This window comes from Tamandua tetradactyla, chromosome 2 (assembly GCF_023851605.1).
Source record: "Tamandua tetradactyla isolate mTamTet1 chromosome 2, mTamTet1.pri, whole genome shotgun sequence".
Taxonomy (NCBI): Eukaryota; Metazoa; Chordata; class Mammalia; order Pilosa; family Myrmecophagidae; genus Tamandua; species Tamandua tetradactyla.
This window is the reverse complement of record NC_135328.1, coordinates 156,627,534-156,649,448: the sequence shown is the minus strand read 5'-3', so window position 1 is coordinate 156,649,448 and position 21,915 is coordinate 156,627,534. Positions and strand designations below refer to the sequence as shown.

The window sequence follows — 21,915 nt, the reverse complement described above, 5'->3', positions numbered from 1 at the left end:
TTATGCCCGAAACCAGCACAAACTGGTCACCCCTCCAGACCCATGCACCCACACAGCTACATCCTCCCTGGCCACTGGATGCCCATGTTCACAGACAGCAGTGTAGCATCCAAAACCTACACCTAGCGCTGCAATACATCACTGCACTGTTTTACCCTGCCCTCTGTCCTGTATCCTGTTACCCATCCATCCTGCAAACACCAGGCTTTAGACTACTGAAGGAAATCAACATTGAAAGTAAATCAATCAAGATATTTACATGCGATGAAAACAACAGATGACCACTAAGCATATCACAATGCAGATAGATATAGCCCAATCTAATAACCAAATTAAAACACCATAGGAGTCACAGATGCTGGAACAACTAATCAAAGATGTTCATATAACTACTAAATAAAATAGTAGGATGGCTAATGGCATAAAGGAAATCAAGAAGACAGTAGAAGAGCATAAAGAGGAAGTTGAAAGAATAAATAGAAAAATAGCATATAATCACAGAGATCAAAGATTCTGTTGACCAAATTAAAAAAACATACTATAGACACACAACAGCAGATTTGAAGAGGTAGAAGAAAGAATAAGCAAACTAGTGGCAGAATAAATGATTTTGAACACTCAAAAGAACAAATGGTAAAAAAGATGGAAAATTTTGAATTGAATTTCAGGGAAATGATGGACAAAGCAAAGTGTACAAATACAAGAATCATTGGTTGTCCCAGAAAGAGAAGAGAAGAGTAAAGGGCTAAGAAGGGATGTTCGGGATATAATGGGGGAAAACATCTCAACCCTTATAAAGGACACTAATATACAAGTCACAGAAGGTCAATGAACTCCAAGTAGAATAAATCCAAATAGGCCTTCCCCAAGACACATACTATTCAGTCTGTCAAATGTTGAAGAGTAGCAGAGAATGGGACAGATTAAAATTTTCACAGACAAACAAATCCTGAAAGAGTTCATCAAAAAGAGACTGATCCTACAAGAAATACTAAAGGGAGCTCTACTAGTTGAAAAAATCACACAGGAGGGAGAGGTCTGGAGGAGGGTGCAGAATTGAAGAGTACCAGTAAAGGTAACTTAAAGGATAAAAAGAGAAGGAGGGAAAATAATATATAGATCTGACAAATAAAATAAAAAGTATAAGGTGGTAGATTCAAGAAACGTCTTTTCAGTAATAATTTGAATGTTAGCAGAGTTACCAGTTAAAAGATACAGATTGGCAGAATAGATTAAGAAATATAATCCAGCTATATGCTGCTTATAAGAGACTCATCATAGACACAAGGATACAAATAGATTGAAAGTGAAAGGATGGAAAAATATGTTCCACACAAGTTGTAACCAAAGGAAAGCAGGAGTAGCTACACTGCTATTGGACAAAATAGACTTTAAATGTAAAGATACCATAAGAGACAAAGAACAATACTACACATTAATTAAAGGGACAATTCACCAAGATGAAATAACAATTATAAATGTTTATGCTCCCAATCAAGGAGCTCCAAAGTACATGGGTCAGATATTGGCAAAAGTGGAGGGAGCAATAGATGTTTCAACAAAATAGTAGGAGACTTCAATACACCACTCTCCTCTATAGATAGAACAACCAGACAGAATATCAACAAGGAAATAGAGATGTTAAACAACTTGATAAATGAATAAAAGCTAACATATATATATATATATATATATATATGTCATTACACCCCAATACAAGGATATACATTCTTCTCTAGTGCTCATGGAATATTCTCCAGGATAGATAATATGCTGGGGCACAAAACAGGTCTTTATAAATTTTAAAACACTGAAATTATTCAAAGCACTTTCTCTGGTTACAATGGAATGAAGCTGGATCTCTATAGCCACCAAAGAAGGAGAATGTTCACAAATATGTGGAGATTAAATAACACACAAGTAACAAAGAGTCAAAGAATAAATTGCTAGAGAAATCAGTAGTTATCTGGAGATGAAGGAAAATGAGAATACAACATGTCAGATCTTATGTGATGCAGCAAAGACTGTGCTGAGAGGGGCATTTATTGCTCTAAGTGCCTATATTAATAAACAACAAAGAGCAAAAGTCAAGGACTTAACTTCTCACCTGGAGGAACTTCAGAAAGACCATCAAACTAACTCCAAAGCAAATAGAAGAAGAGAAATAACAAGGATTAAAGGAGAGTTAACTGAATGGGAAAACAAAAGAACAACTGAAAGAATCAATAAAACCAAAAGCTGGTTCTTTGACAAAATCAATGAAATTGGTGGGCCGCTAGCAAGACTGATGAAGTAAAGAGAGAGGATGCAAATAAACAAAATCAGAAATGAGAGGGGGGTCATTATCACTGACCCTGAAGAAATAAAAGAAGTCATACCATGATACTATGAACATCTATACCCACAAACTGGACAATTTAGATGAAATGTACAAATTTTTGGAAACATAGTGTATTAGGTAGGGTTCTCTAGGGAAACAGAATCAACAGGAAATATTTGTAAATTTAAAATTTATAAAAGTGTCTCACATAACTGTGAGAACATAGAATCCAAAATCTGTAGGGCAGGCTGTGAAACTGATGATTCCAATGGAGGGTCTGGACGAACTCTGCAGGAGAGGCTTGCCGGCTGAAGCAGGAAGAGAACATGTCTCTTCTGAATCCTCCTTAAAAGTCTTTCAGTTATTAGATTAAGCATCAGTCATTGCAGAAGACACTCCCCTTGGCTTATTAGAAATGGAATCAGCTGTGGATGCAGCCAACATGATCATGATTTAATTCTATGAAATGTCCTCATAGCAAAACCAGACAAATAGGTACCACCACTTGGACAAGTTGATATATGAACCTGACCATAATAGTCCACCCCTTGTCTACTTGGCAGCTATACTCATCACCTTAAACCATACCTAGTTTCTAAATAGAAAACAATAAAAGGCATATTTTTTCTCACCTAACAATACTCAATTGTCCTGCATGTAACTGGAAACACATTAAGTCTCTCCAAAATAGGGTGCAAGTCCTCAGGTAATACTCATTCTAAAATTTGATATTTTACAATTTAAATAGTATAACATGAACAAAACAGCATCACAGTCCTTGTTTCTGTAACTGATCACGTGGTCATAGTTCATATTTATGACTGCCTTCTTCCACTACCTATTCCATGTTCCCTTTACCCTCAGCAAGCATTTCAGCTGGCCGTGGTTCTTTGCCTGGTGGTGTGACCCAAACCTTCATTCCTGAAGTTTCACAGCCATTGGTAGCCCGATCTGGATTGGATTGTGCAGTTTTCCATTGATTTTAATTACAGGGCATGGTAGTACTAAAAGATACCCTAGGGGATCTCCTATATTCCAGGATAACTCTTTTTTTACCTCTATTGTGTAGTTGCAGTCCTGTTTCCTCCTGATAGGGTCAACCACCCCAGCCAGTATTGTAATCCCCTTCTTGGCTTGTTGATCCAGGGGCATGAGAAGCCCAAAGTGACCAGGTGGCAGTCTTAATGGAACGGGTAGCAGGTCCCAGTTTAATGGAATCATTATTGTTTCTCCTGGTGGAAGCACTCCTCCTTTTAGAACTAAAACCTGTAGATTAACAGAGCTCAGGGTTGCAGGGACAGGAAGTAAAAATTTTCCTAGTGGATCACTAGGGGTAATAGTGAGTGGTGCCACTTCCATTTCCACCCTTTGGTTCCTGGACTCATGGATCCTGGCTATGGGAGAAACAGCACCATACAGCAGACACTGATTCACAGCACACACAGCTTCCTGGAGAACATTACCCCAGATGTTCAAGGTATTGCCACATAGATGGCACCGTAATTGGATTTTCAAAAGGCCATTCCACCATTCTGTCAATCCAGTCGCTTCTGCAAGATGGGGAACATGGCAAAATCAGAATTCCATGAGCATGTGCCCATTCCTGCACTTCATTTGCTGTGAAGTGTGTTCTCTGATCAGAAGCAAAGCTGTGTGGAATACCATGACGATGGGTAAGGGATTCTGTAAGCCCATGGATGGTAGTTTTGGCAGAAACATTGCATGCAGGGAAAGCAAACCCATATCCAGAGTATGTGTCTATTCCAGTTAGAACAAATAGATGCCCCTTCCATGAAGGGAGTGATTCAATGTAATCAACCTGCCACCATGTCGCCTGCTGGTCACCTTGGGGAATGGTGCCAATCAGGGGCTGAGTGTGGGTCTTTGCTGTTGGCAGATGGGGAACTCAGCAGTGGCTATAGCCAGGTGAGCCTTGGTGAGTGGAAGTCCATGTTGCTGAACCCATGCATAACCTCCATCCCTATCACCATGACCACTTTGTTCATGAGCCCATTGGGCAAAGGAGTTGCCAGGGAAAGAGGCTAACTGGTATCACAGAATGGGTCATCTTATCCACTTGATTATTAAGGCCTTCCCCTGCTAAAGTCACCCTCTGGTGAGCATTCACATGGGACACAAATATATTCATGTTTTTAGCCCACTCAGAAAGGTCTGTCCACATACTTCTTCCCCAGGCCTCTTTGTCACCAGTTTTCCAATTATGTTCTTTCCAAGTCCCTGACCATCAAGCCAAACCATTAGCAACAGCCCATGAGTCAGTATACAAATGTACCTCTGGCCAGTTCTCCTTCCAAGCAAAAATGAACAACCTGGTGTACTGCTCAAAGCTGTGCCCACTCGGAGGATTATCCCTCACCACTGTCCTTTTAGGACACCCCAGAAAGGGGTTGTAGTGCTGCAGCTGTCCACTTTTGGGTGGTACCTGCATATCATGCTGAACCATCTGTAAACCAGGCCCAAGTTTTCTCTTCCTCAGTCAATTCACTGTAAGTAACTCCCCATGAAGTCATAGCTCTGGTCTGGGAAAGAGAAGGTAATGTGGCAGGAGTGGAGACCATGGGCATTTAGACTACTTCCTCATGTAACTTACTTGTGCCTTCAGGACCTGCACTGGCCCTATCTCGTATATACCACTTCCATTTTATGATGGAGTGCTGCTGCACATGTCCAACTTTATGGCTTGGTGGGTCAGGCAACTCTCAACTCATGATTGGCAGCTCAGGTCTCATGGTAACTTGGTGGTCCAAGGTTAAGTGTTTTGTCTCTACTAATGCCCAGTAGCAGGCCAAGAGCTGTTCCTCAAAAGGAGAGTAGTTATCTGCAGCAGATGGTAAGGCTTTGCTCCAAAATCCTAAGGGTCTACATGTGATTCTTCTGTAGGGGCCTGCCAAAGGCTCCAAACAAAATCTCTATTTGCCACTGAGACTTCCGGCACCATTGGATCTGCCAGATCATATGGTTCAAGTGTCAGAGCAGCTTCTACAGCAGCCTTGACCTGGCATAGAACCTCCTCTTGTTCAGGTGCCCACTCAAAATTAGCAACTTTTCTGGTCACTTGATAAATGGGCCAATGTCGCATACCCAAATGTGAAATATGTTGTCACCAAAATCAGAACAGACCACCTAGGTATGCCTCTTTTTTGGTTGTAGGAGGGGCCAGATGCAGCAACTTATCCTTCACCTTAGAAGGGATATCTTGACATGCCTCACACCACTGGACACCTAGAAATTTCACTTAGGTGGAAGGCCCCTGTATTTTTGTTGGATTTATCTCACATCCTCTGATATGCAAATGCATTCCCAGTAAGTCTCAAGTAGTTGCTATTTCTTGCTCACTAGGTCCAATCAACATGTTATCATCAATATAATGGACCAGTGTGATGTCTTGTGGGAGGGAGAAATGATCTTGTCTTACAGACAAGATTATGACATAGGGTTGGAGAGTTGATATACTCCTGAGATAGGACAGGAATAGTATATTGCTGACCTTGCCAGCTGAAAGCAAACTTTCTGGTGGTCCCTACTAACAGCTATTGAGAAAAATCCAGTTGCCAGATCAATAGCTGCATACCAGGTACCAGGGGATATATTGATTTGCTCAAGCAATGATACCACATCTGGAACATCAGCTGCAACTGGAGTTACCACCTGGTTGAGTTTACAATAATCCACTGTCATCCTCCAAAACCTACCTGTTTTCTGCACAGGCCAAATCGAGTTGAATGGGAATGTGGTGGGAATCACCACCCCTGCATCCTTCAAGTCCTTAAGAGTGGCAGTAATCTCTGCAATCACTCCAAGAGTCTGGTATTGCTTCTGGTTTACTATTTTGCTAGGTAGGGGCAATTCTAGTGGCTTCAACTTGGCTTTTCCTATCATAATAGCCCTCACTGCATGAGTTAGAGAGCCAATATGGGGATTCTGCCAGTTGCTCAGTATGTCTATTCCAATTATGCATTCTGGAACTGAGGAATAAGTACAGAATGGGTCTGGAGCTGCACTGGACCCACTGTGAGATGGACCTGAGCTAAAACTCCATCAATCCCCTGACCTCCATAAGCCCCCATTCTGACTGGTTGACCAGAGTGACGTTTTGGTTCCCCTGGAATTATGATACTTCTGAACCAGTGTCTAATAATCCTTGAAATATCTGATCATTTCCTTTTCTGCATTTCACAGTTACCCTGATAAAAGGCCATCGGTCTCCTTGGGGAAGGCTTGGAGGAAGATTAACAGTATGGATTTGTGACAGTGTAACAGCGTTCCCCCCCAAAGGGACCTGGCCTCCCCTTCATTCAAGGGACTCTGGGTTTGTAAACTGTCTCAAGTCTGGAAATTGACTAAGGGGCCATGACCCTGTGTTTTTGTAATTCAGGTTAGACTTCTGTTCACTTGACCTAGAAGTCTTTTCTTTATACAGCTCAAACAATAGTTTAGTAGACTGCCCATCCATTGTATTTCTAGGTACCCCATAATTTACTAGCCAATGCCATGAATCTCTGTGTGTCAGATTATTTTGACTCCTGCTTTGAGTTTGCTGTCTATTATAGTAGCCACATCCACCCTGTCTTTGGCAACTAAGTGCTGTCACCTGACTTCTGCCAACTCAGGATCTGGTCATCCCCATTGTGTTTAAGGATTCCAGCTCAGTGGCAGCAGTCCCCACAGTAATATGTGATCTACAGAGAAGTGCAACTACAGAGCTCTATAGGAATGATAGTGCTGGTCTCAGAAATTTATTTCTCAATGTTCTGGTAAAAGGTGCATCCTCCAGACATTCCTGGGATGTCTTTGCATGATAAATCCACTCTAACATTCCAATCTCTCTAAACCTCTGGACCCCCTCATCTACATTATACCAGGGCAATTCTGGCATTTCATCCTCAGGTAATGTTGGCCACCTTTTGATCCATGTTTCAACCAACTATGCAAACAAACTGTTAACGCCTTTTCTATCCTGTTGAGCTATAACACTGAATGCAGAATCTCTGCTTAGTGGGCCCATATCAATAAATTCAGCCTGATCCAGCCTTATATCCCTCCCACCATTATCCCAACCCTTGAAATCCATTGCTGCACATATTCACCTGATTTCTGTCTATATAAATTTGAAAACTCACACAGTTCTTTTGGTGTATAATGTACCTCCTCATGTGATACTTTGTACCTCACCTTTAGGGGCCTGTTGGGACTTTAGTCTAGTTATAGGTCTGGAAGAAATGAGGGGTGGTGAGAGTGGGTCATGAAAAGAATGAAAAGTCTCTTCCAAGCCATTTGGTTCAGGGCATCCATTTGCAGTTTCATCTGGTGAAACAGTATTAATCACTCTAGGGCTAATACCTTCAGGTGGAGTTTGAGTGGCCAACTCCTCAAGACAAGCTGGAGGTGGGGCAGCTATGTCCTCAGGGCAGACTATTATAGGGTTATCTAGAGAAGACTCAGCATGACCTAGGGATTCAGCCTCACTGCTGACATCATTATCAATACATATGTTGCCATTCCATTTTCCAGGGCCCCACTTCTTTCCATTCAATGCCCTCACTTCAACGGCAAACACCATGCGAGATTGAGATTTTAGTTTACATTGTAAAGTTCTAACAGTAAGATTCTGAGTCTAATTTTCAGAGATCTCAAGTCTACAACTACAGGAAATAAGATTTTCCTTCAGGACACTCATAGAGAGTTCTACATTTGTCAAACAGTGCTTAAGCTTCTCGTGGAAGCCTTAAGCCCATCCCTGTCACTCATTAATGTATACAGTGTATCTATCAACAGTGAGGCACCATCTCTACACTTCTTATTTCCCAAAACTCCATAAAGGTGTTAAAAACATTATCCCTCAGAGCCTGGCTTTGTACAAATGAAGCATTAGAATAATTGAATGGTGATATTTTGACTATTTCTTTTGCCAACTCACACCATGGATTGGCAATTTTATCCTGATTATGCAAATCAGAGTCCTTTGTGCCTTTGAGTTCAGTCAGAGTAGAAAACCATTCATAAAATCCCATTTTTAAGATTCCATTTTTTAAGAACCATTCCTGGTACCAAGTTGAATTAGTTAGGGTTCTCTAGAGAAACAGAATCAGAAGGAAATATTCATAAATATAATGTTTATAAAAGTGTGCACATAACCATGGGAATCTAGAGTCCAAAATCTTTAGGGCAGGCTGTGAAGCTGACGATTCCAATGGAGGGTCCGGGTGAACTCTACAGGAGAGGCTTGCCAGCCAAAGTAGGAAGAGAACATGTCTCTTCTGAATCCTCCTGAAAAGGCTTCCAGTGATTAGATTAAGCATCACTCATTAAAGAAGACAGTCTCCTTGACTGATTACAAATGGAATCATCTGTGGATGTAGCTGATGTGATCATGATTTAATTCTATGAAATGTCTTCATAGCAAAAGATAGGCCAGCAATTGCCCAAACGGACAAACAAGTACCACCATGTGGCCAAGTTGACACATGAACCTGACCATGACAGTTGCATAGACAGAAATGTGGAGGGCCAGGAGCAATCAATCAGGCCCAAGCAGGAGCAATCAATCAGGCCCAAGCAGGAAAAGTCCCCACACCATTGGGGCAGAATGTCTCCGAGAGTTAAACAATAACCAATCTTAAGGAACTGTGGGAATGGGATATGTTTTGGCAATGGCTAATGGCATTCTTCTGCTTCTATGATCTGCTCGCTTGCTAGCAACTGCAAAAAAAAAACACAGCATGATTTTAGCCTTTGTAAGCACACCTTGACAACCTCTGGGGGCTGCTCTCTGAATCCTCTTTCTTGGAGGTTTCTGAGGCAGTCATTGGCCAACTAATAAAGACACCAAACTGGCTTGCAGTTTTGAATTGTATGGTCTCTCTTTCGGTGCACCCCACAACAGAAAGATATCAAGCTTTTTGGGTTTGAAAGTTTTAGGTAAGGGCCATGGGATTTTGAGAGTTTCTGTGCTGTTTTTAAATTACCTTTAATTATTAGATTCATTTTAGTAAAAGTTGTGACCAGCACTATTGGAAAAAAGGTCTTTGCTTTTTACAGAGGAAGCTCTTTGTCATTTTTCTGCTGTCTTAAGGAAATTTGGGGGATGATTTTTTGGTAATGTCCCAATTTTGTTTACAGTAATTATAAAACTAAAATTTTTGTCTTGCTATTTAAAGTCTTTTTTTTTGTAATTTCAGAAATACCAGTTTATACATCTATACCAGACACCTAATTATTTTTAAAAATTTTTTGTTAATTATAAAAAATTACAAGAAAGAAACACAGATTCCGCTGCCTGCCGGATTCCGCGTCCATCCGACCTTCCCGAAGCCGCACAGATCCAACCGAGCTTGCCATGCCGGAGAACGTGGCTCCCTGGAGCAGGGCGCCTGCTGGGGCTGCCGGCGGCCGCGGAAAGGGCACCTATCAGGACCGCGACAAACCGGCCCAGATACGCTTCAGCAACATTTCTGCGACCAAAGCTGTTGCTGATGCTCTTAGAACAAGCCTTGGACCAAAAGGAATGGATAAAATGATTCAAGATGGAAAAGGTGATGTGACCATTTCAAATGATGGTGCCACGATTCTGAAACAAATGCAAGTTTTACATCCAGCAGCCAGAATGCTGGTGGAGCTGTCTAAGGCTCAAGATATAGAAGCAGGAGATGGCACCACATCAGTTGTCATCATTGCTGGCTCTCTCTTGGATTCCTGTACCAAGCTTCTTCAGAAAGGGATTCATCCAACCATCATTTCGGAGTCATTCCAGAAGGCTTTGGAAAAGGGTATTGAGATCCTGACTGACATGTCTCGACCTGTGGAACTGAGTGACAGAGAAACTTTGTTAAATAGTGCAACCACTTCATTGAACTCAAAGGTTGTCTCTCAGTATTCAATTCTCCTTTCTCCAATGAGTGTAAATGCAGTGATGAAAGTGATTGACCCAGCCACAGCTTCTAGTGTAGATCTTAGAGATATTAAAATACTTAAGAAACTTGGTGGAACGACTGACGACTGTGAATTGGTGGAAGGGCTGGTTCTTACCCAAAAAGTGGCAAATTCTGGCATAACTAGAGTTGAAAAGGCTAAAATTGGGCTTATTCAGTTTTGCTTATCTGCTCCAAAAACAGACATGGACAACCAAATAGTGGTTTCTGACTATGCCCAGATGGACCGAGTACTGTGAGAGGAAAGATCCTATATTTTAAATTTAGTGAAGCAAATTAAAAAAACAAGCTGTAATGTTCTTCTCATATAGAAATCTATTCTCAGAGATGCGCTTAGTGATCTTGCATTACATTTCCTCAATAAAATGAAGATTATGGTGGTTAAAGATATTGAAAGAGAAGACATTGAATTCATTTGTAAGACAATTGGAACTAAGCCAGTTGCTCATATTGACCAGTTCACTACTGACATGCTGGGTTCTGCTGAGCTAGCAGAGGAAGTCAATTTAAATGATTCTGGCAAACTGCTAAAGATTGCAGGTTGTGCAAGCCCCAGAAAAACAGTTACGATTGTTGTTTGTGGTTCTAACAAATTAGTGATTGAAGAAGCTGAGCACTCCATTCATGATGCCCTATGTGTTATTCACGGTTTAGTGAAGAAGAGAGCTCTTATTGCAGGAGGTGGTGCTCCAGAAATAGAGTTGGCCCTGTGGTTAACTGAATATTCACGAACTTTGAGTGGTATGGAGTCCTACTGTGTTCAGGCTTTTGCAGATGCTATGGAGGTCATTCCATCTACACTAGCTGAAAATGCAGGCCTGAATCCCATTTCTACAGTAACAGAACTAAGAAACCAGCATGCTCAAGGAGAAAAAACTACAGGCATTAATGTCCGAAAGGGTGGAATCTCCAACATTTTGGAGGAACTGGTTGTCCAACCTCTGTTGGTATCAGTCAGTGCCCTGACCCTACCAACTGAAACTGTCCGGAGCATTCTGAAGATTGATGATGTGGTGAACACTCGATAATCTGGATAAACTGGCTGACTGGCCACTGTTAGTAGAGCTGGAGTGGAAGAAGATGACCTTGATGTTCCTTGTTATTTGAAAGACTGTTTCCTCTATGAAATCCTGGGCTTGGGCTTCCAGTTGACATTTGGTTTTGGAATTGTATTGACACATTTAATGAAAATATTAAATATTTGGTTTCAAACAGCATAATAACGTATTGCCCCTCTTCAGTATCCTGCTCTTCCTGATACTCTTGAAAAACCTATATATGGAGGAATAAAAAAAAACCGTGTTGATTTATAAAAAAAAAAAAACACAAACATTCCCACAACATAAACTCAGCAACTCACAATATCATCACATAGTTGCATATTCATCATCATGATCATTTCCCAGAACATTTGCATCAATTCAGAAAAAAAATAAAATGACAACAGAAAAATAAAACAAAAACAAAAAATTTTTTTACATACCATACCCCTTACCCCTCCCTTTCATCGGTCACTAGCATTTCAAACTAAATTTATTTTAACATTTTTCCCCCTGTTATTTATTTTTATTCCATATGTTCTACTCATCTGTTGACAAGGTAGATAAAAGGAGCATCAGACACAAGGTTTTCCCAATCACACAGTCACATTGTGAAAGCTATATCATTATACAATCATCATCAAGAAACATGGCTACTGGAGCACAGCTCTACATTTTCAGGCATTTCCCTCCAGCCTCTCCATTACATCTTGGATAACAAGGTGATATCTACTTAATGTGTAAGAATGATCTCCAGGATAACCTCTTGACTCTGTTTGGAATCTCTCAGCCATTGACATTTTGTCTCATTTCACTCTTCCCCCTTTTGGTTGAGAAGGTTTTCTCAATCCCTTGATGCCGGGTCTCAGCTCATTCTAGAGTTTTTCTCAATCCCTTGATCTGAATCTCAGCTCATTCTAGGATTTCTGTCCCACGTTGCCAGGAAGTTCCACACCCCTGTGAGTCATGTCCCATGTAGATGGGGGAGGGTGTCGAGTTTGCTTGTTGTGTTCACTGGAGAGAGAGGCCACATCTGAGCAACAAAAGAGGTTCTCTTGGGGGTGACTCTTAGGCCTAATTTTAAGTAGTCTTGACCTATTCCCTGTGGGGTTGTTTCATGAACAAACCCCAGGACTGACAGCTCAGCCTATAGCTTTGGTTGTCCACACTGCTTGTGAGAATATCAAGAACTCAACTTTGGGAAGTTGAGCTTTCCCTTGTTCTCACCATTCCCCAAAGGGGACTTTGCAAATACTTTTCCACTCACTGATCAAATCACTCTGGGATTCATCAGGGCATCACCTGGACAAACCAGCAAAATCTCATATCCTACACGAAGTTCCATGTACATAAGGTGTTCAACTAACTATCTACATAAGTTATATTAGGAGATGCACTAATCAAAATATAAATTTGTACCAAATAAACATTTTCTGCTTTAGTCTCACACATAAGTTGAAATTTTAAAATATTAATTACCATCTATTTTCAGCACCCTGCAGTAATGACATTCTTTTGTTCTTCCTCATGCAAAAACATTTTTTAAATTTGTACATTTAGTCACTATCATTATACACTCTAGGCATTCCTAGATTATACCATCTCAATCTTTATTGTCTATCTTTCTTTGTGATTTTATTTATGCCCTAGCCCTCCTCCTCTATCATTCTCACATGCAGCTTCATTCAGTGTTTTAACATAATTGTATTACAGTTAGGTAACATTATGCTGTCCATTTATGAGTTTTTATATTCAGTCCTGTAGCACTATCTGTATCCCTTCAGTTCCAATTACCCAATATCTTACTCTATTTCTATCTCCTGATTGTCTCTGTTACCAACAAAATATTCCAAGTTTATTCACTAATGTCAGTTCATGTCACTGAGACCATACAGTTTTCATCCTTTTGTTTCTGGCTAATCTCACTCAGCATAATGTCCTTAAGGTCCATCCATGTTGTTATATACTTCATAACTTTATTCTGTCTTAAAGCTGCATAATATTCCATCTTATGTATATGCCACAGTTTGTTTACCCAACCATCTCTTAATGGACATTTTGGCTGTTCCATCTCTTGGTAATTGTAAATAATACTGCTATAAACATTGGTGTACAAATGTCCATTTGTGTCCTTGCCCTCATGTTCTTTGAGTAGAGACAGCATATAGATGGGTCCTGTTTTTAAATCCATTCTGCCAGACTATGTCTTTTGATTGGGGATTTTAATCCATTAACATTCAGTGTTATTACTGCATGGGTAGTACTTTCTTCTACTATTTTGCCTTCTGGATTTTATATGTCATATCTAATTTTCCTTCTTTTTACCTTTACTCATAGTCTCCTTTCTGCGCTCTTCTCCACACTCTTTTCTCTTCTGTCTTCATATCTGTCTCTAGTGCTCCCTTTAGTATTTCTTGCAGAGGTGGTCTCTTGGTCACAAATTCTCTCATTGATTTTTTGTCTGAAAATGTTTTAATTTCTCCCTCATTTTTGAAGGACAATTTTGCTGGATATAGAATTCTTGGTTGGCAGTTTTTCTCTTTTAGTAATTTAAATATGTCATCCCACTGTCTTCTTGCCTCCATGGTTTCTGCTGAGAGATCTGCTCATAGTCTTATTGGGCTTCCCTTGTGATGGATTGCTTTCTCTTGCTGTTTTCAAGATTCTCTCTTTCTCTTTGACCTCTGACATTCTGATTAGTAAGTGTCTTGGAGTATGTCTATTTGGATCTATTCTCTTTGGGGTACACTGCACTTCTTGGATCTGTAATTTTGAGCCTTTCATAAGAGTTGGGAAATTTTCAGTGATAATTTCCTCCATTAGTTTTTCTCCTCCTTTTCCCTTCTCTTCTCCTTCCGGAACACCCACAACACATATATTCGTGCGCTTCATATTGTCTTTCAGTTACCTGAGTCCCTGCTCATATTTTTCCATTTTTTCCCCTATATTTTCTTTTCCTTACCAGATTTCAGATGTTCCATCATTCAGTTCACTAATCCTATCTTCTGCCTCTCGAAATCTACCATTGTAGGTTTCCATTGTGTTTTTCAACTCTTCTATCGTGCTTTTAATTCCCATAAGTTCTGTGATTTGTTTTTTCAGATTTTCAATTTCTTCTTTTTGTTCATCCCTTGCCTTATTTATATCCTCACTCAATTCATTGATTTGGTTTTTGATGAGGTTTCCCATGTCTGTTTGTATATTCTGAATTAATTGTTTCAGCTCCTGTATGACATTTGAATTGTTGGTTTGTTCCTTTGGGCCATATCTTCTATTTTCCTAGTGTGATTTGTTATTTTTTGCTGGAGTCTAGGCATTTAATTACCTTAATTAGTTTATTCTGGAGATTGCTTTCACTTCTTTTACCTAAGGTTTTCTTGCTGGATGAATTTGTTGTCTATCTGTTCTTCAACATTCAGTTCAGCTTTATCTGGACCTCTAGCTTAAGTTTTAACAGAGGAGGATTTTTCAGTTCTCGTTTCCTTGTCTCTTGCCCTGCTTGTATAGTGCCTTTACCCCCCACCCCCACCTTTAGGAGCGTCTACTTAGGTATTATAGACCCCAGCCAGATTTTTCCCAGACCAAACTGGCCTTCTATCAGGAAGAAAGAGTCACCTGCATTGGTTTTCCCTGAGAGTGAGACCCAGCAGTTTGAAAGACTCTCCTGTGAAGTCTATGGGCTCTGTTTTTCTTATCCTGCCCAGTATTTGGTGCTTGTCTGCCTGCAGGTCCCACCAGCGTAAGATGATGCAGTACCTTTAATTTTGACGGACTCTCCCTGCTGGGGCTGTGGTGGAGACAGAGGGTAGGTTGTAGGCTGGTTTTAATGACTTCAAATTACCAAGCTGTGGTGTCTGAATTCCTTGAGGGAGGGATTCCACCTGAATTGGGCTTCACCCCTCCCCTGGGGAAGGCACAGTCTGCAGACAAGCCCCCACCCAAACAAGTTTGCTTCTGCCTATGCCTGGGACATTTGCAGCCTGAGAAGTCATGATGCTATATGCAAAGGCAGTCAAGCCTTTGTGGAAACACAGCCACAAAAACCTCTGTTTCCTTCTTTTCTTTTCCCCCTTTTTCTGTCAGCACTGCCCCCTTGGTGCTGAGGCAAAAATGAGCAACCTCCACTTTGACCAGGTTCACCTAAGCTGTAGACCTATTTTTAGTAGTCAGAATTTCTTAATTCATTCCACAATTGGCGTTTGATTGTGCTCAGTCCCTGCTGCTGGTGAAGTCTCTTTCCTTTCCCCTCTGGGAAGCAGCCTGTGTGGTAGGGGCACCAGCTGCTGCAGCATTGGGAACTTATTGTTCTGGGGAGGCTTGCAGCTGGTCCTGCTGGTCCCGACTGGGGTACACTGTGTGTCCGGTCACTGACGTGGCCCCAGGAGCTATTCTATACTGTTTCTGGTTATTTAGTAGTTGTTCTGAAGGATGAACGAAAATGTGCACATTGTTAAGCTTCCATCTTGACCCGGAAGCCACCTAATTATTTTTAAGTAGTTTAAATAGAACTTGTTAAGAATTTTCATATTAATTTGCTTTTACTATCCAGCAGTATGAAACTATACATTGAAAATACATACAGACACAAATAGGAAATTCATTATTTTTTAAGGACAACAGAAACACAGAAACTTTTTTTGGTGGTGGTGCATGGTCCAGGAATTGAACCCAGGTCTCCCACATGGAACATGAGCATTCTACTACTGAACCACCCATGCACCCTTCAGAAATACATTTGACAGGGACAAATAAAGCATTAAATAAGTTATCTTACACAATTTTTATTTTTTGCAGAATGCTTTAAACTGTGATATCTTTAATTTTAATTATAATTGTAGTATTTTCATTTTAAATTATAGTGAGGTCAGATTATGTTATGAAATGAAACCTTTTTTATAGACATAACCAAATTCTTTTTAATTTTTTAATACAGCCGTAAGTTTTTCTTTTAAAAGAATTTTTGTAATTAATAACCAGTTATGAACATTGGGCTAATATAAATGCAGTACATATTATTAATAAAAGGACTGAGCATACTTCTTTTTTTATAACTTTTTTATTAATTAAAAAAATTAACAAACAAAACATTTAGATATCATTCCATTCTACATATACAATCAGTAATTCCTAATTTCATCACATAGTTGCATATTCATCATTTCTTAGTACATTTGCATCGATTAAGAAAAAGAAATAAAAAGACAACAGAAAAAGAAATGAAATGATAATAGAGAAAAAAAAAGACTATACATACCATACCCCTTACCCCTCGCTTTCATTTACCACTATTTCAAACAGAATTTATTTTAACATTTGTTCCTCCTCTTATTTATTTTTATTCCATATGTTCTACTCTTCTGTTGATATAGTAACTAAAAGGAGCATCAGACACAGGGTTTTCACATTCACAGAATCTCATTGTGAAAGCTATATCATTGTTCAATCATCATCAAGAAACATGGCTACTGGAACACAGCTCCACATTTTCAGGCAGTTCCCTCCAGTCTCTCCACTACATCTTGAACAACAAGGTGATATCTACTCAGTGCATAAGGATAACCTCCAGGATAACCTCTCAACTCTGTTTGGAATCTCTCAGCCATTGACACTTGGTCTCATTTTACTCTTCCCCCTTTTGGTCGAGAAGTTTCTCTCAATCCCTTGATATTAATTCTCAGCTCATTCTAGGGTTTTTCTCAGTCCCTTGATGCTGAGTCTCAGCTCATTCCAGGATCTCTGTCCCACGTTGCCAGGAAGGTCCACACCCCTGTGAGTCATGTCCCATGCAGAGAGGAGGAGGGTGGTGAGACTGCTCGTCATGTTGGCTGGAGAGAGGGGCCACGTCTGAGCAACAAAAGAGGCTCTCTTGGGGGTGACTCTTAGGCCTAAATTTTAAGTAGACTTGACCTATCCTTTGTGGGGTTAAGTTTCATATGAACAAATTCCAAGACTGGGGGCTAAGCCTATAGCTTTGGTTGTCCACATTGCTTGTGAGAATATCAAGAATTCAAGTTGGGGAAGTTGAATTTCTCCCCACTCTCACCATTCCCTGAAGGGGGCTTGCAAATACTTTTCCAGTCACTGATCACATCATTCTGGGATTCATCGGGGGAATCATTCTGGACAAACCAACAAAATCTCATGTGCTACCTGAGATTCCAAGTACTTATGACATTCAATCAAACTATCTACATCAGTTATATTAGGAAATGCTCTAGTCAAAATCTAAATTTTGTAACAAATAAACATTTTTTGCTTTAGTCTCACACATAAGGTGACATTTTTAAGTATTAATTATCATCTATTTTCAACACCCTGCAATAATGACATTCCTTTGTTCTTCCTCATGCAAAAACATTTTTAAAATTTGTACATTGTACATTTCACTATTATTATACACTCTAGGCATTCCTAGATTATATCATCTCAATCTTTAACATCTATCTTTCTTTCTGATTTCATTTATGTCCCCAGCCCTCCTCCCTCTATCATTCTCACATACAGCTTCATTCAGTGTTTTAACATAATTAAATTACAGTTAGGTAGTATTGTGCTGTCCATTTCTGAGTTTTTGTATCCAGTCCTGTTGCACAGTCTGTATCCCTTCAGCTCCAATTACCCACTATCTTACCCTATTTCTATCTCCTGATGGTCTCTGTTACCCATGACATATTCCAAGTTTATTCATTAATGTCATTTCATATCAGTGAGACCATACAGTATTTGTCCTTTAGTTTTTTGCTAGTCTCACTCAGCATAATGTTCTCAAGGTCCATCCATGTTGTTACATACTTCATAAGTTTATTCTGTCTTAGAGCTGCATAATATTCCATTGTATGTATATACTACAGTTTGTTTAGCCACTCATCTGTTGATGGACATTTTGGCTGTTTTCATCTCCTTGCAATTGTAAATAATGCTGCTATAAACATTGGTGTGCAAATGTCCGTTTGTGTCTTTGCCCTTAAGTCCTTTAAGTAGATACCTAGCAACGGTATTGCTGGGTCATATGGCAATTCTATATTCAGCTCTTTGAGGAACCGCCAAACTGCCTTCCACAGTGGTTGCACCATTTGACATTCCCACCAACAGTGAATAAGTGTGCCTCTTTCTCCACATCCTCTCCAGCACTTGTCATTTTCTGTTTTGTTGATAATGGCCATTCTGGTGGGTGTGAGATGATATCTCATTGTGGTTTTGATTTGCATTTCTCTAATGGCCAGGGACATTGAGCATCTCTTCATGTGCCTTTTGGCCATTTGTATTTCCTCATCTGAGAGGTGTCTGTTCAAGTCTTTTTCCCATTTTGTAATTGGATTGGCTGTCTTTTTGTTGTTGAGTTGAACAATCTCTTTATAAATTCTGGATACTAGACCTTTATCTGATATGTCGTTTCCAAATATTGTCTCCCATTGTGTAGGCTGTCTTTTTACTTTCTTGTTGAAGTTATTTGATGCACAAAAGTGTTTAATTTTGAGGAGCTCCAATTTCTTTCTTTCTTTCTTCAGTGCTCTTGCTTTAGGTGTAAGGTCCATAAACGTGCCTCCAATGATAAGATTCATAAAATATCTCCCTACATTTTCCTCTAACTGTTTTATGGTCTTATACCTAATGTTTAGATCTTTGATCCATTTTGAGTTAACTTTTGTATAGGGTGTGAGATATGGGTCTTCTTTCATTCTTTTGCGTATATATATCCAGTTCTCTAGGCACCCTTTATTGAAGAGACTGTTCTGTCACAGGTGTGTTGGCTTGACTGCCTTATCAAAGATCAAATGTCCATAGATGAGAGAGTCTATATCTGAGCACTCTATTCAATTCCATTGTTCAATATATCTATCTTTGTGCCAGTACCATGCTGTTTTGACCACTGTGGCTTCGTACTATGCCTTAAAGTCCGGCAGCATGAGACCTCCAGCTTCGTTTTTTTCCCTGAAGATACTTTTAGCAATTCGGTGCACCCTACCCTTCCAGATAAATTTGCTTATTGGTTTTTCTATTTCTGAAAAATAAGTTGTTGGGATTTTGATTGGTATTGGGTTGAATCTGTAAATCAATTTAGGTAGAATTGACATCTTAACTATATTTAGTCTTCTAATCCATGAATATGGTATGCCCTTCCATCTATTTAGGTCTTCTGTGATTTCTTTTAACAGTTTCTTGTAGTTTTCTTTGAATAGGTCTTTTGTCTCTTTAGTTAAATTTATTCCTAAGTATTTTATTCTTTTAGTTGCAATTGTAAATGGAATTTGTTTCTTGATTTCCCCCTCAGCTTGTTCATTACTAGTGTATAGAAACACTACAGATTTTTGAATTCTGATCTTTTAACCTGTCACTTTGCTGTACTCGTTTATTAGCTCTAGTAGTTTTGCTGTGCATTTTTCAGGGTCTTCAACGTATAGTATCATATCTACAAACAGTGATAGTTTTACTTCTTCCTTTCCAATTTTGATGCCTTGTATTTCTTTTTCTTGCCTAATTTCTCTGGCTAGAACTTCCAACACGATGTTGAATAACAGTGGTGATAGTGGACATCCTTGTCTTGTTCCTGATATTAGGGGGAAAGTTTTCAATTTTTCCCCATTGAGGATGATATTAGCTGTGGATTTTTCATATATTCCCTTTATCATTTTAAGGAAGTTCCCTTGTATTCTATCCTTTGAAGTGTTTTCAACAGGGAAGGATGTTGAATCTTGTCAAATGCCTTCTCTGCATCAATTGAGATGATCATGTGATTTTTCTGCTTTGATTTGTTGATATGGTGTATTACATTAATTGATTTTCTTATGTTGAACCGTCCTTGCATACCTGGGATGAATCCTTCTTGGTCATGATGTATAAATCTTTTAATGTGTTGCTGGATTCGATTTGCTAGAATTTTGTTGAGGATTTTTGTGTCTATATTCATTAGAGAGATTGGTCTGTAGTTTCCTTTTTTTGTAATGTCTTTGCCTGGTTTTGGTATGAGGGTGATGTTGGCTTCATAGAATGAATTAGGTAGCTTTCCCTCCACTTCAATTTTTTTGAAGAGTTTGAGCAGGGTTGATACTCATTCTTTCTGGAATGTTTGGTAGAATTCACATGTGAAGCCATCTGGTCCTGGACTTTTCCTTTTGGTAAGCTTTTGAATGACTGATTCAATTTCTTTACTTGTGATTGGTTTGTTGAGGTCATCTATTTCTTATTGAGTCAAAGTTGGTTGTTCATGCCATTCTAGGAACTTGTTCATTTCATCTACATTGTTGTATTTATTAGCATAAAGTTGTTCATAGTATCCTGTTATTACCTCCTTTATTTCTGTGAGGTCAGTGGTTATGTCTCCTCTTCCATTTCTGATCTTATTTATTTGCATCCTCTCTCTTCTTCTTTTTGTCAATCTTGCTAAGGGCCCATCGATCTTATTGATTTTCTCATAGAACCAAGTTCTGGTCTTATTGATTTTCTCAATTGTTTTCATGTTCTGAATTTCATTTATTTCTGCTCTAATCTTTGTTATTTCTTTCCTTTTGCTTGCTTTGGGGTTAGTTTGCTGTTCTTTCTCCAGTTCTTCCAAGTGGACAGTTAATTCCAGAATTTTTGCCCTTTCTTCTTTTTTGATATAGGCATTTAGGACAATAAATTTCCCTCTTAGCACTGCCTTTGCTGCATCCCATAAGTTTTGATATGTTGTGTTTTCATTTTCATTTGCCTCGAGATATTTACTGATTTCTCTTGTAATTTCTTCCTTGACCCACTGGTTGTTTAAGAGTGTGTTGTTGAGCCTGCACATATTTGTGAATTTTCTGGCACTTTGCCTATTATTGATTTCCAACTTCATTCCTTTATGATCTGAGAAAGTGTTGTATATGATTTCAATCTTTTTAAATTTGTTGAGACTTGCTTTGTGACCCTGCATATGGTCTATCTTTGAGAATGATCCATGAGCACTTGAGAAAAAGGTGTATCCTGCTGTTGTGGGGTTCATGTCCTATAAATGTCTGTTAAATCTAGCTCATTTATTGTCATATTCAAATTCTCTATTTCTTTATTGATCCTCTGTCTAGATGTTCTGTCCATTGATGAGAGTGGGGAATTGAAGTCTCCAACTGTTATGGTAGATGTGTCTATTTCCCTTTTCAGTATTTGCAGTGTTTGCCTCACATATTTTGGGGCATTCTGGTTCAGTGCATAAATATTTATGATTGTTATGTCTTCTTGTTTAATTGTTCCTTTTATTAGTAGATAGTATCCTTCTTTGTCTCTTTTAACTGTTTTGCAATTGAAGTCTAATTTGTTGTGTATTAGTATAGCTACTCCTGCTCTTTTCTGGTTGTTATTTGCATGAAATATCTTTCCCCAACCTTTCACTTTCAACCTATGTTTATCTTTGGGTCTAAGATGCGTTTCCTGTAGTCAGTATATAGAAGGATCCTGTTTTTTAATCCATTCTGCCAATCTATGTCTTTTGATTGGGGAATTCAGTCCATTAATATTTAGTGTTATTACTGTTTGTGTAGTACTTTCCTCTACCATTTTGCCTTTTGTATTTTATATGCCATATCTAATTTTCCTTCTTTCTACACTCTTTCCATACCTCTCTCTTCTATCTTTTCATATCTATCTCTAG

The 21,915-nt window shown here is 39.2% G+C and overlaps 2 pseudogenes across 1 annotated transcript in view; both read left to right on the top strand.

Annotated features, from left to right (window-relative positions):
- The window catches only part of LOC143674112 (uncharacterized), an 87,326-nt pseudogene that overhangs the window by 33,655 nt on the left and 31,756 nt on the right, over positions 1-21,915 (top strand). The gene's annotated exons all lie outside the window — the stretch shown is intronic.
- Positions 9,547-11,607, top strand: LOC143674111 (T-complex protein 1 subunit delta pseudogene; annotated as a pseudogene).